This window comes from Lutra lutra, chromosome 11 (genome assembly GCF_902655055.1).
Source record: "Lutra lutra chromosome 11, mLutLut1.2, whole genome shotgun sequence".
Lineage (NCBI taxonomy): Eukaryota > Metazoa > Chordata > Mammalia > Carnivora > Mustelidae > Lutra > Lutra lutra.
The window spans coordinates 69324473-69338878 of NC_062288.1; positions in this window are offsets into that span (position 1 = coordinate 69324473).

Below are 14406 nucleotides of genomic sequence, written 5' to 3' on the forward strand. Positions count from 1 at the left end.
TTATCCCTGATCTACCAATATTTCTCCTTCTAAGCATTTGACTAAATAACCAGGTCATTATCTACTCCCATTGGATATTTAAAAAGCTAGCACAGTCTACTCCATTTTCCACAAAAAAGTGGATTGTTAGGAGCACCACTCAAAGTTCTTCCCATTGTGAAAATTGATCTAAATCAAATTTTATTCCTGAGCTGAATTTTTGTACTTTTCCCTCCTCTATCTGCTGATTATAAGGGATTCCTCATCAGGTTATAGGTATGAAGGAGAGGAAGGTGCTGATTCAAGAGGGGTGGATATCATAGGGATCTGGACCACTTGATTATCCTACTTACTTGTGCCTGCCCCTTTTGGTGACTTTCTTCTTGTCTGATCTATCATTTTCATTGAACCTGTAACTTGGTGTGACAGAAAACAGCTCTTGATAGGCCATTTTGGCTACACGGTCACTTGATGCCCCATGGTTAGGTGATCTATTTTTTTTCCAGACCCAGTAGCTCACAAGGAACTGGTTTTCAAATGGTTTTCCATTCTCCACTATGGGGGACTCTACATCCTGAACCCTGTGGATCTTTGTTGTGGTTCTTCTGTGGGAGCTTGCCATAAAGTCAAAACTAGTTCCATACATTAGACCTGCTGCAGAGCCTTTCCTACTCTAGGCGCTTTTCAAAGCTGGAAGCCTTTCATATTATTTGGAAGCCTATCAATTATTTCATATTGCTCACAATATTTCATATTATACTACAGTATGGGTTTGAAAGACATTCCCAAGTGAGAGACATGCTGCTTCTGGTATCTTAAGATATTTAGCAAGTATTGTTCTTCTTTCGTCATGGTCGGAGGTATCATTTGTCATGCCTCTTATTATGTAATACTCTAAAATTTAAAAAATCTTAAATCACTAGCGTAAATTTTGCTGTTCATCTCTATATTGTGCACTGTCAGTTTTAAAAGCAAGTATAAGAATGTTTTACTCATTTGCAGAATCATCAGAATGACATAATTAGTATTTTGTAGCTCATATATGCATATGCATTTTAGTCTTACCATAATACTGGAAATACTCTGTACAACTAATTCAATTTCAACTGTTCATTTTACTTCTTGACATGCATACATTCTACCAACATTATCTTCAAGTTGTTGATGAGCAGGGAAGAACTGAAGGAGAAGGAACTTAAGTTGCCCTGCCATTCTCTTTCCCTCTCTGACATTTTCAGCACAAGTTGTTGGCTAATATAGGCAAGCAACAAGAGTAAGAAAGGATGTGATAATCATTTATGTTTCTTAGAATGTGACTGCCTTCTTCCTGAATTCAAACAAGTTCTAATTCAATTGAAACATGTAGCCCTTCAGGGATTCTGTTTACCTAGTCAAAAGTATAATACACCTGTACTCTGGGTCTCACCAAATTCCCATGCTTCATGAGTCCACCAGAATTCTGTGCTCATGGAACATTGTGACATTATATGCAAATGAAATAGCAAGAATGGGAGGGCTTACAGATTGTTCGTATCAGTCTCATCTGATCACCTGTGTGCTCCTCTGTTAGATCAGACTTCACTTACAAAACCAAGTTCAAAGATAAAATTAAGAATTTCAAGATAGTGGGACACCCATGTGGCTCAGTCAGTTAAGCGTCTGCCTTTGGCTCAGGTCATGATCCCAGAGTCCTGGGATCAAGTGCCACATCAGGCTCCTTGCTCAATGGGGAGTCTGCTTCTCCCTCTGCCTGTTGCTCCCCCTGCTTGTGCATTCTCTCTCTCTCTCACTCTCTCCTTGGCAAATAAATAAAATCTTAAAAAATAAAAAAAAGAAGAATTTCATGACAGTAACAATAGACATTGAACCAAGGGGAAGGCTCTTTTGAGTGCAGAGGATGATCACAGGCCCATGAAGCTTGTCCTGACCAGAAGTCTTTTTGAGAAAAAAACTAGGGCACTCATTACCATAGATACTTGCTGTAGCACTGCAAGTTTCTACCTGTTTAGGTCCTGCCTTTTCTTCAGACCCCTTGTTTCCAGATCCAAGATTTGGCTCAGGTCCTGAAACTGGACAAGATATTGTGACATTTTGTTGAGATAGCTGGTCTCATGTTCCAGATGATCCAGTCTTGATTTCCTTGATGTATTTTGTTATTGCAGACGAGAAACAACCTTTGTTATCTGTCCATTTTTCTTGTCCCTAGGAAATCCATAGCTTTCTGCAGGTCAGGATGTCCTGACTGCATCTCTGACTCTGCGATTCAATACAATAGTTGTGCACAACCTTCCTTCTAATAGTTAACTACGGACACTTCATCTCTATTATTTAGGGGTCCTTTACTCCCCATTGCTATCAGTGAACCCAGTTCTATAAGAGCATTTCAACCACATATCCAGGCTTACAAAAGATAGCTACCACTGCGCTTCTCAGTGATGTTGGTGCCCTTCTCATTAGTGTATACCAAACCACCAGTAAATTGAGTAACATAGTATCTCGCATGTAATATAGTTACCTGGTGCCTTACTCTATATATCCCTCTAGAACCCTCTGCCTTTTAAACCTTCCCTTTACTTCCCTTATTTCACTGGCTTTAACAAGAGTCCTGGTACATCTGTTTCACAAAGATAAGCCGTTACTTTCTTAAGCTTCTAAGAGCCATCTTAGTAATATGTCATCATTGTTTCCTGGATCCTTTCTAGGATGTGAATTTATATAATGGAAGGGTGCACCAGTATTGGTAAACTATTTTCTTTTTATCCAAACTAAATGTTTCACCTCTTCTTGATTGGGTTATATTGGTGGCCAGAAGATCAGGTGGCAGTATATCCTGATGGAGTATGTATTTTCTTGCAAGGAAAATTTGTCTGCATCATCTTTGGGAATTAAAGTATTTCTGAAGGTCAAAACATTCATTTGAATTTAAATTTTCAAATGCATCAACACAGATATCCCATTTCCAAGTTCTAGGATCTCACTTCTTCTTAAGGCATAGAAGACTTTCAGAATTGAAAATCCAATCTGCTCTCAAGCTTTTCTATCTATAAAAGTTAAGATATGGATTGCATCCTTAGATTTGTCAGCTCTCGAGTTATAGGAGATGAAAATCTCCTTATATGCTTGCCAAGGTTTTCACACTTAATATTTAATTGGTGATTAATAAGCCTCAGTCTTGTACTCTTTTTCTCCAGCACTTTGAATAACCCATTCAAATCTATATATTCCCTGAAATTGCTACTCACCCTGAAGTATCACATCTTCTAGTGAATTTGCTTCCACCTATGAAAGTCACACCACTACAACATGCCAGAGACTGTTAGTGCTCCATGTGTCATTGGTGATGGATTCCTCACTGCCAGGCAGGTAGAGCGTCATTCAGTTCCAATATCTCCTTTTAGAGTCTGTTTTCCTTGAACCCTCTCTGGCCAAGTTTATAGGTCAGGTTTCCAGGGAAACAGACTCTGATGTAAAGATTTTCATGCAGTAATGTATTCGTGGCTACTCTTAAGAACAATATCTGGGGACACTGAAAGAAACAGAAAAGAATGGGTGCCTGGGTGGCTCAGTCAGTCAAGTGGCTGCCTTTGGCTTGGGTCATGATCCTGGAGTCTCAGGATCGAGCCCTGCATTTGGGCTTCCTACTCAGTGGAGTCTGCTTCTCCCTCTGCTCTTCACCCTACTATTGTCCTTTCTCTCACACACTCTCTCAAATAAAACATCTTTAAAAATAATAATAATAAAAAAGAAACAGAAAAGTAAAAGGGAGAAGTCCAACTCTGAAGCATTTGTAACAGAAGCCTCAGCTGATACTACCTCAACGTCTAAAGCTCAGAGAGCCTTTCATGTTTATTCCATTATGAGCAAGGAGGCCAGACTTTTATACTTCTTCACTAACCATTCACTAGATGTGGTCTGCCCTTGAGGAGTGGTCATGAACTTAGGCAAGGCAGCTTTCTTGAATGAAGGGAAATTCCCAACCAAGTGGCTTCTTAGACTTCCACAGCTGGAGAATTAGTGCTATAATTCAGGGAGATCGAGCGTAGGGTCACTGTGAGCTGTGTAGAATGGCATTCACTACCTATGGTTCCAGAACTGTTCCAAAAAATGTTGTCAAGAAATGATCCCAGTTGATTCTAGTGTTCTTTAATCTATTATTCGGTCATTTGTAAAACTGAAAGGTATAAAGTGAAACAAAGATCTGATATTCTTTTCCAGGAAACCTAATTGAGAGAAACCAAATTACTTAGATTTTCACATATCAGTACTTTTTCACATAATAAAGCTGTGTTCAAAATTCTGAGGCAAAGCTAATAGTGGTTCAAAGACAGTCTCCTCACTAGCTGAAATAACAAGATTTGCCTGGTTGTTTAATTTGTCTTAATGGTCTCACTGTATCAAGCAGTAAATTAGAGTTTTTGCTTGCCGGCAAATCAACTTGACCCCAAACAGTCAATGTACTTTGGCATTTAGAGATAGCATTTGGACATTTCAGCTTATCTTTTTTGTTTTCTTTCTTTTTATTAATACAAAGTACCAGTTTTATAGGCAGCCATTTTAAAATTTATTTTTATTTACATGAAGTAAAATTCTTCTGCTGTTCTACTAGTTTACACAATGGTTGTGTAATCTACACATAAACAAGAAAGAACAGTTAGATCACTTCCAAAAAATTATCTCATGCTCAAGAGGGTTATGATACCCCTTCTTTTTTGTGTTCAAATTCTATTTATTTTAGATGCATAGGGAGAAGTACCAGAAAGGAGTGATGAGCCTTTGAAAAGGCCACATCTAGCATAGGCTCTGTCTGTGCATGTGATCAAGGCTGAACCAGCAACCTCAACCAGTCATTCTTGTGAGGAGAGAGTGTGAGGGCAACCTGGGCAGAGGTGAATCTTCCAGTGTAAGCTGGCTCTGGGTGCCTGTGGTGAAACCTGTGGCCAGCAAGCACCCTTTATCCCCAGCCCATCATCTCTGCAGAGCCTATAATGAGGGAGCATCCAAGGCAGCCAGGCTTCTTAGGGCCCCTCTTTTCCCCTTCCCATTAATGCTTGGTGAACACCAGTCTATTCTCCACTTCTATAGCATTGTTTTTTCAAAAAATATGTGGAAACATACATATAATGTGTAGAATTTGGAGTCTAGCTTCTTTTACATGACACAGAACATTTGAGATTCATTTGTTTATGTATAGTTCACTCCTTTTCATTGCAAAGTCATATTCCTTTGCATCAACATACCAGAATTTGTTTCTCCATTCCTTTGCTGGGGAACATTTGACTTGTTTTCAGTTTTGGTGATTTTGAGTAAAGCTCCTGAAACATTAGCATGCAGAATTTTATATGAAGGTTTGTATTTTATATGAGATACTTAAGAATGTGATTACTGGGTCATATGGTAAGAATATGTTTAAATTTATATAAACTGCCAAAAACTCTTTTCAAGAGCATATCCCTATTAGCAATGTGTGAAAGTTCTACTTGTTACACATCCTCATTAGCTCTTGGTAGTGTCAGGTTTGTGGCGATTTTAGCAGGTAAGTCTATTTAGGTTTACGCTGCAAGTTGTGTCACCTCATTCAGCTTGCAGTGTCAGATTTCAGAACTTTTGCTATGCTCTTTGGTTCTTCCCCTGGTATTCTTTCAGGTGTTAGTTTGTGACTTAGGAGGTGATTCATTTTGTAACTCAGTTTGCAAAGCCTTTGTTATACCTCCTGGTTGCATGACATCTGTATATAGGCTAGGGGCGGGCCCAAGATTTAGATACTTTTATACACAGACTTAAGGGACCCCTTCTTTATATCTTTCTTCTCCATTATTTCCTTCACATTTGCAAGCTCCCGGGGGTGCTTTTCCCCAATTTCTCTAGCAAGTAGATATTTTTCTTTCAGCGTTTTATTCTCCCACTATGTTGTACAATGGAAAGAAAAGAGAGCTAAAATAATAATGATAATAATAACAACAATAGCTATTCTTCCAATGGTTTTTGCACCACAGAACTCATTTCATATTTCCTTTGCAAAGAAATTGTTTTCTCCTGAGTTTTAGGTGCCAACACCACCAACAATGGAACTGTGCAGATCCAGAACCTTGGGCAGAACCAGTAGAGAGGGAGAGGAGAGTGAGAAGGAGAGAGAGACAGAAAAATGGAGAAACAACAGGGACTTTTAACATACTCCCAGCAGATTCATTTCCCAGTTCTTCAGCTGGGAAGATGTTTCTCCTGGATACAATGTACTATCAGAGTTGCTTTGTGTATTTTATCCCACGGGGGGCTGTGGTAGGCTTCCTCCATCTTGGCCACCTCTGTAAGTTCTGGATCCTCTGTCCACTCAAGTTCGTGGTAGGACCACTTTGCTGCTGTGGTCTGTGTGACTTCTCACTATAGCACACCATGGAATCTAGAAGGATGGAGATGTATAGACACTGCCCCAGGAAATGTTTGAGCATCTGAGCTATTGGTAGGTAAAGTAGTTATTTCTCTATCTTCTCTGATCCACTTAGGCTCTGGGATTTAGTTCCTATTGCCCTCATTCAGCATCTTTTTTTTTTTAATATTTATTTATTTATTTGAGAGAGAGAGTGTGTGCATGTATGCATGCAGTAGGGAGGAGCAGAGGGAAAGGGAGAGATAGAATCTCAAGCAGACTCCACACTGAACATGGAGCCTGATGTGGGACTGGATCCCACAACCTTGAAATCGTGACCCAACCTGAAATCGAGAGCCAGATGCTTAACTGACTGAGCCACCCAGGCACCCTCATTCAGCCATTTTAAGACATGTTTAGCTGTTTAATCTTTTTCTTTAATTTCAAAAGTAGCTTTTAAATGCTGAGCAATCAATTAGTTTTCGTTCATCAAATATCTACCACAATTATGTACTTTTAAGCTGGATAAAAAGTAACTGAAATTAATGACCAATATGATTTTACAGTTATTTAGAAAATAAGTCCTAAGTATCATTCCCTAAATAAAGAATATGCAATTAAGTTAGCTTGCAAATGTCACCATTACTGGGAATGTGTCATGAGCCAAAGGTGAATGCATGATTAATGAGCTTGGATGAAACATTTAATTTCCTGCCTAACTTTTCTGAGAAGTTCTCATATGTGTCTTCCATCACATCATTTCTTTTTATCATATGAAGTCTCATGCTTTATTCTAAATGAAACTACTCCTTTCCCCTTATAACCTGAAGTCTCTAATCCAAAAATAAATAGACCTCACTCTTTGAGAAGATAGTTTTAAAATATTAGGTCAAGAGTGTTTAGAAAGAAAAGCTCCATTCATATCAGAGAGAGAATAGCCTACATGCCCTTATTTCTTGTTGCAAATGACAGCACGTAATGTATTTACATACACAAAATTAGAGGTATACACTGTGGAATTTTCACCACAATACCTGATATGGCTGACATAACCAATAACATACAGAATAAATATGTTAACAGTAGGATGATCTCAAATAAATGAAGACATAAAACAAAGACCTACCTGAGTTTAGCTACCAAACCAATAGTTCAGATAAGGCTGTCCCTGTTTAAGGTGTTAGGGTAGCTGACTTTGTGTTAGGATCTCTTTGGTCTCCTGTCAATACTTCAAGGTACCCATTGCCATAATATTTCCAGGAAGATTTACTGTGATGTGCTCCGTCAGCAATAATGCCCCAAGCTATCGAATCGCTAATACTTTGAAACTGCCTCTGAGCAGTAGAATTTAAATCTTTGTTTACTATTTTATTCGGTGAAGAAGCTAAAAGACACATGGAGGAGAGACAGAGAAGGAAAATCTCTACTGGTGGAATTTCTTTTCTGTTACAGCCTGAGGAATGAAGATTTAAGGCCATTTTTTTTCCCCTCCACTAGAAAACACAAAATCACACCAGGTTACCAGTCGTATATGGTGAGTTTGAGAATTTCAAGTCTGATCAAGGAAGAGATAGGATTATAAGAGGTAGTAACACACAAGCTTTATTGGGCAGTATTTGGACAGGATTACAAGATCGGGAGTACTTCCTCGCAAGAATGTTTTAGAGACAATAAGGCAAGGCCACCTGCCACCCAGGAGGGGAATAAGGTATGGAAAGTCTCAGGGGAGAAAGGGAAACTTGGGAGGGGCCTATGTGTCTACTAATGAAAATGTCTAGGTGATGCACATGTCTAGGTTATATCAGGCAACAGCAAAGTGGAGAGCCTCTGGTCAGAGAGCTCCAAGGGCAATAGCAGTTAAGGGCCTTTTATTGGTATAGTATTTATCTTATTAGCAGACATTGGGTACAGTTTCACAGGATATTTAAAGTAGGTAGGCTTTAAATGGCTCGATTATATTTATTTGAACTATATTTGAAGCAATTAATTGGTAATTAATTGACACCAGTAGACTGTTGGTTAATGGCCTAGCCTGCTGCAAAGAAATGGGCAACATAGGGACCATTTGGTGCTATTACACAGGGGCCATCTTTAGCCTATTTACCTAACATTATCCTCCTAAGAATTCAGTTAACAGCATAGTCCTTGAAGGAGTGTCTCTTCCCTACCTGCTCACCATTCCACCCAAAGACCCGGACAGTTTTTTAAATGGTGCTGGGGATAGGTTGCCTGGGTGGCTCAGTGAGCAAGTGTCTGACTTCAGCTCAAGTGATGATCCCAAAGTCCTGGGATGGAGCCTCACATTGGGCTGGGTGGGGCCTCTGCTTCTCCTTCTCTCTGTGCCCCTCACCTGCATGTGTACACAGTGCAATATTAATCACACAGCTATAAAAAAGATGAGATCATGCCATTTGGGACAACATGGATGGACCTAGAAGGTATTATGCTAAGTGAAATAAATCAGACTGAGAAGACAAATGCTTTCAGATTCCACTCACAAATAGAATATTAAAAAATGAATAAACAAAAAGAATCATAACTATAAGCAAAGAGAACAAACTGATGGTAGCTAGAGGGGATGGGGTGGGAAGTTGGGCATAAGCAGGGCAACTTTAGAGTTAATAAAAATAACAAACAGAGTTCATGGGTGGACCTGTTTAATAAATGAAGATCAAAACCTTGTAGATGGAGCCAAAACTGAGTTAGCACATCAATAAAGAAGATATATTCATATTTTGCTAGGAAGGGAAGGGCAATAGTGGGCAGGAAAACCCAATATTCTGTATTTTTTTAAAGATTATTTATTTATTTATTTGACAGACAGAGATCACAAGCAGGCAGAGAGGCAGGCAGAGAGAGGAAGGGAAGCAGGTTCCCCGCTGAGCAGAGAGCCCGATGTGGGGCTCGATCCCAGGACCCTGAGACCATGACCCGAGCCGAAGGCAGAGGCTTAACCTACTGAGCCACCCAGGCGCCCCCCAATATTCTGTATTTTATGTTAAAAAAATGTAATGTAGAAATATTCTCAGGGGCAATTTTATAGCCCATAGAATATAAAGGTTTAGAAAATATATTTTAGAGTGAAGATTAATGGTAAATGGTATATCTTGTCAGAGATTAATATGTTAAACTAATTATTGAGGATATTTTTCTAATCTAATGAAAAATTAATATTGATATTAAAGAAGAAAGTACAACCTATTTTTGTAGTTCTCTTCTGCTCTTAGAGATCAACAACAAAAAAGAGTTTGCAACACCATATATGCATCTAAACAGATTTTTGTTGTGCAAAAGCATACCATCTTTTGAAGTAGAAAAGTTATGGCAGAAGGGTTAGTAACCACTGGCACCAGCATTTTAATAACCATTGGCACCAGTATCCTGATTTCTGGAAGAAATCCTCCGAGCTCCAGCTGAATGGGCTCCTGGAAATCCTTCATATGTGATCTTAGACAAGGCAATGTCTCTGAGGCTCAGCTTCCTCATCTAAAAAAAGATGATGCAGATTATAATAGTACCTATTCTCAAAGTGTTATTGGGATTAAATGAGTTAGTGCATGAAAAGATTTAGCAGATTTCCTGGCACAGAGTAAACACTATAAACATTGACAATGACGTTTGAGTAAATAAGAATACTCAATTATGCCACTATCTCAAAACCACACAGAGTTCTAGCACAGAGATATATGCAAAAGCAGCAAGCAGACAATCTGTTGAGACACAATTTCCTGATGGCCCATAACCACCATACTCATACTACTTGTGAGGAACTGTGTATTTCTCTGTCTCTTTGATGATGGAGATTTATAATCAAAGAAACCCAGAATACATCACCAAATTTACTCTTACAAAAATTAGAGCACCCATGCCACATCTTATTACTTGACAAAAAAATCACAGATCTAACAAGTTTACTACCAGTGAAAGGGTTATTTTATCTGGTTTTTATCTAATCATATGTTATGAACATATCTTCTGGGGGAAAAAAATGTGTATTTTAGTATTCTAAACACCAAGACTTGTTTCAGTTTTTAAATTTATAGTCAAATTTTCTAAGCAAAACTGACACTAATTTCATTTTTACATTTCATTTAGCAGAGAAGTTGCTTAGTATTTTCTAGAGTAGACAAATAAGTTGGACTGAATTTTTCAGTTTTAGTGCTAAAAAAGAAACACTACATTTTATTGTTTGCCACTAAAAAATATAAACATAATTATTCTTTTGTTTTAAATAAACAGATTTATGTGTGTATACAGCTTTGTAATTATTTTAGTGTAGTTTAGTATGATTTGTAACGTGTCAAAACTAAAGAGAATTAAACAGTCAGTGGTCTGTCTTAATTTTTTATGAAATGGAACACTGTGGTCCAGTGAACAGCTATTAATTAAGACAATCACTCAGTTGGCATGTTTCAGCTACCAGTAAGATATGCAAATTTAGCAGAATGTGCTATCTCATTAATTAATATTATAAAAAGGAAACTTTTTTCTCTCAATTAATTCACTTCATAATGGGTAGTATAATATAGCAATATTTTCAAATAGATTATGGAAAAATTTACTATACTTGTATAAATGTATTTTTGTAGTCTATAATGGAAAAGCAACATTTCCTAAGGTCAAGAGCAAAAGAGGCTGACAGGTCTTGTGACAATCAAGCAAAAGGTATCACCTCAGAAAAGGAAAGACATTCAGTAGTGCAGAACTAGGAAACACAAAAGTGAATAAATATGTTGTGATTCCACTTATATGAAATGTCTAGAATAGGCAAATTCGCAGAGACAGGAGTGTTTAAGATTACCAGAGGCTGGGGAAAGGGAGATATGGGTGAGTGTTTGCTTAATGGTTGCAGAGTTTTTGCTAGGATTTATGGAAAAATTGTGGAACTAGATTATGATAGGGCTTGCACAATGTTGCAAATATCATTATCGCCACTGAAGTATATGCTTTAAAATGGTTGAAATGACAAATTTTATTACACAGACACACACACACACACACACACACACACACACAGTCAAAAGATCACCTAATATGGCCCCTGGAAATCATAAGATCTGTAAGTCCTGTTAGGTACTTATTTGTGTGATACTATTTAATTATTACAACAATCTTTAGAATGAGAGTAGCCAAAGGAGAAAAATGGGAAACAGTAGACATCATGGAAAGCCCTCTTTGCTTTCTATCCTTGCAATAAGGGAAGTAACGGGTTCTACTTGGAATCTAAGTATCTCTACTTTTTCAAAGTTTTTAAAAATTGATGAGACCAGGTCCCCTTTCCCACAAACTGAATGTTTGGGGGAGGAAAGTAAATTGTAGCAATAAATATTCACCAGATTTTTCAGCCACACAAATATGCCTTGAAAGCCAAACAATATGGGGAGAGGGGATTTGCAGGATTATTTGATCTTTTTAATATATTAAGAGCCAAATCCGAAGCACTCTGATTATAAAGTTACTCTATAGTGTAGATTCTGATAAAGTCCTTGCCCACCGATACAGCCTAGCTAAAATTGGGAAGAAAAAGAGTAGGTTAAAAAAAAAAAGTGGCATTTGCTTGTAACACCCGTTGCTCCATGCAATCTGTGCCCTCCTTAATCCCCATCACCAGGCTCACACATCCCCAACCCACCTCCCTTCTGAAACTCTGTTTGTTTCCTGGAGTCCATAGTCTCTCATGATTCATCTCCCATTCCAGTTTCTCCCTCTTCATTTTTCCCTTCTCCTAATGTCCTCCATGTTATTCCTTATGTTCCACAACTAAGTGAAACCATGTAATAATTGACTTTGTCTGTTTGACTTAGTTCCCTTAGCATAATCTCCTCCAGTCCCATCCAAGTTGATGCAAAAATTGGGTATTCATCCCTTCTGGTGGCTGAGTAATATTCCATTGTGTATATGGACCACATCTTCTTTATCCATTCATCTATTGAAAGGCATCTGGCTTTTTCCACATTTTGACTAATGTGGACATTGCTGCTATGAACATTGGGTTGCATAACTTACAGACTTTAAAAGGTACCCTAATTCTGTTCCTATGTTAGAGTGTCAAATGTCACCTATGTTTTATGAGCTACTCAGGTAAACTGATAAGGGCTCTACAGTAATAAGCAATGAAGTCCTCACCAGTTGGCTTATCTTCAGCATATTGTTAGATATTGCAGTAATATGTGCCTGATAAGTGGATTTACAGTTACACCCTCTTACCTCAATCAAGTACAATCCTTACAAAATAGATAAATTGCGTAAATAATTAGTGCAGTGAAGCCATGCATTAAAGGTAATACCCACAATGCATGTACATGTAGACCACAAAACAAATACACAACAAGAATTCGACAGCATAAATACTCCTATTTTTTGTATGAATCCACTCTTCACTGTATTATAAATGAAGAAATGGCAGTCTATTGACCTCTGACAAGAAGCTAAAAAAAATGAAGACTATCTTAAAAATAGATATTAGTTTTAGTCTCTAACGACTAGCCTTTAGGTTTTTTGTGTCTTGAAAAAATAGACATTAAATCACAATGCTGTCATTATTGGCAGATATCTTTAAAAGGTCAATCATTTTATATTTATCTGATGTACTATTTACGTTTGAATCACTTTAAATAAATAAATAATATATATATTTTTATGTATGCAAATAAATATATAAGATTATATGTGTATATATACAATAAATAAAATTTATTTCTTATTATTATACTCTACTAATATAATTTATATTAAGTACATAAACATTTTCCTGGAATGGACAGTGACCATTTAACGTTGGTATGTAGTTGGTAAGCATAGATATATATTATTGTGGTACTCAGTAGATTCTCCCTTTTATAATGAATATTAAGAAGCCTCTAAAGTAAACCCCAGAGACATAATTTTAATACAGAGAATAGCCAACTATTAGGTTTTTATGAACTCGTATCCTATGATTTGCTGGAATATTATATCTCTTACTTGTATACCAACCTGTCTGTTAAATTTTTTTTTTTCTGTCTGTTCATTTGTCATATCAGCTTTTTATTTGTTAGTTGATTTTCTTGAAGTCCCTGAAAAGGAAAAAAAAAAACAACAACACATTCTTTTGGGCTGATTTCTATGCATTCCAGCCTGAATTGTTTTTTAAAGCAGTGCAGTGAATTGAGAATGAAAATTTCCTTTTTTTTTAATCCCTCCTCCATACCAACAAAGCAGTTTTTTTGAAGTTTCATGAATTTCCTAAGTGTCAGTAATAAACCTCAAAACTTTTGTGTGTGAAGTATAGTCTAAATCCATGTCTTTTTATGTCTTTCCATGTTTTCCCACCACAACATACACTGTGGGATATAGTGGGCACACTGGTGCCCATGCAATCCCTTTGGATTCCCTTTATTATTTTTAGATTCCTCAGTTTCTATCTATGTTTTCTTTCAAAAGTGCACACCTGTAGCTTTCTTCAGATGGTAGCTGCTGCTGGAGTTTCTTTGCCTGCTGGAATAGAAAGCTTAGAAGTTTTGGGAATTTATCTTCCCTCTGCTCCATCCCCCAAGAAGCCCTAAGACCATTGATTAAACAAGGCAAGATTGTACAAACCCAGCTCTGCTGCCTTAAGCCGGGACAAATTCTTGAGGCATAATTTACACTCCAGGGTGTCTCTGCAGGGTCAGGCTAGAACTGTACCACCAAGACTACCTGAAGTTGCACTTTTGCTTGGCCTCTCTCTCTTTTCTCTGTATTCCTCCCCAATCTAATCATTTTTGTTGTTGCTGTTGTTGTGGGGTGCATTTCCTTAATAAACACATCGCACATGAATTTTCAACATTTTGTTTTGCTTTGTTTTGTTTGAGGAGTATTAGATCAAAAATGTTTACAGATTATCGGTATAGAGGAGAGAAACCAGTTTACCACTAAAGCTTAGATAAGATAGGAACAATAACCTAAGAAAATACAGCAAAAACCAATGACAATGGAAATTGCCCAGCATCAATCAACAGCACCACCATGACCATAACTACATGTATTTATAGCCCATAAAGATGTGATAAGAAAACAGAGGTAGTTAGAAATGCGAGGAGACA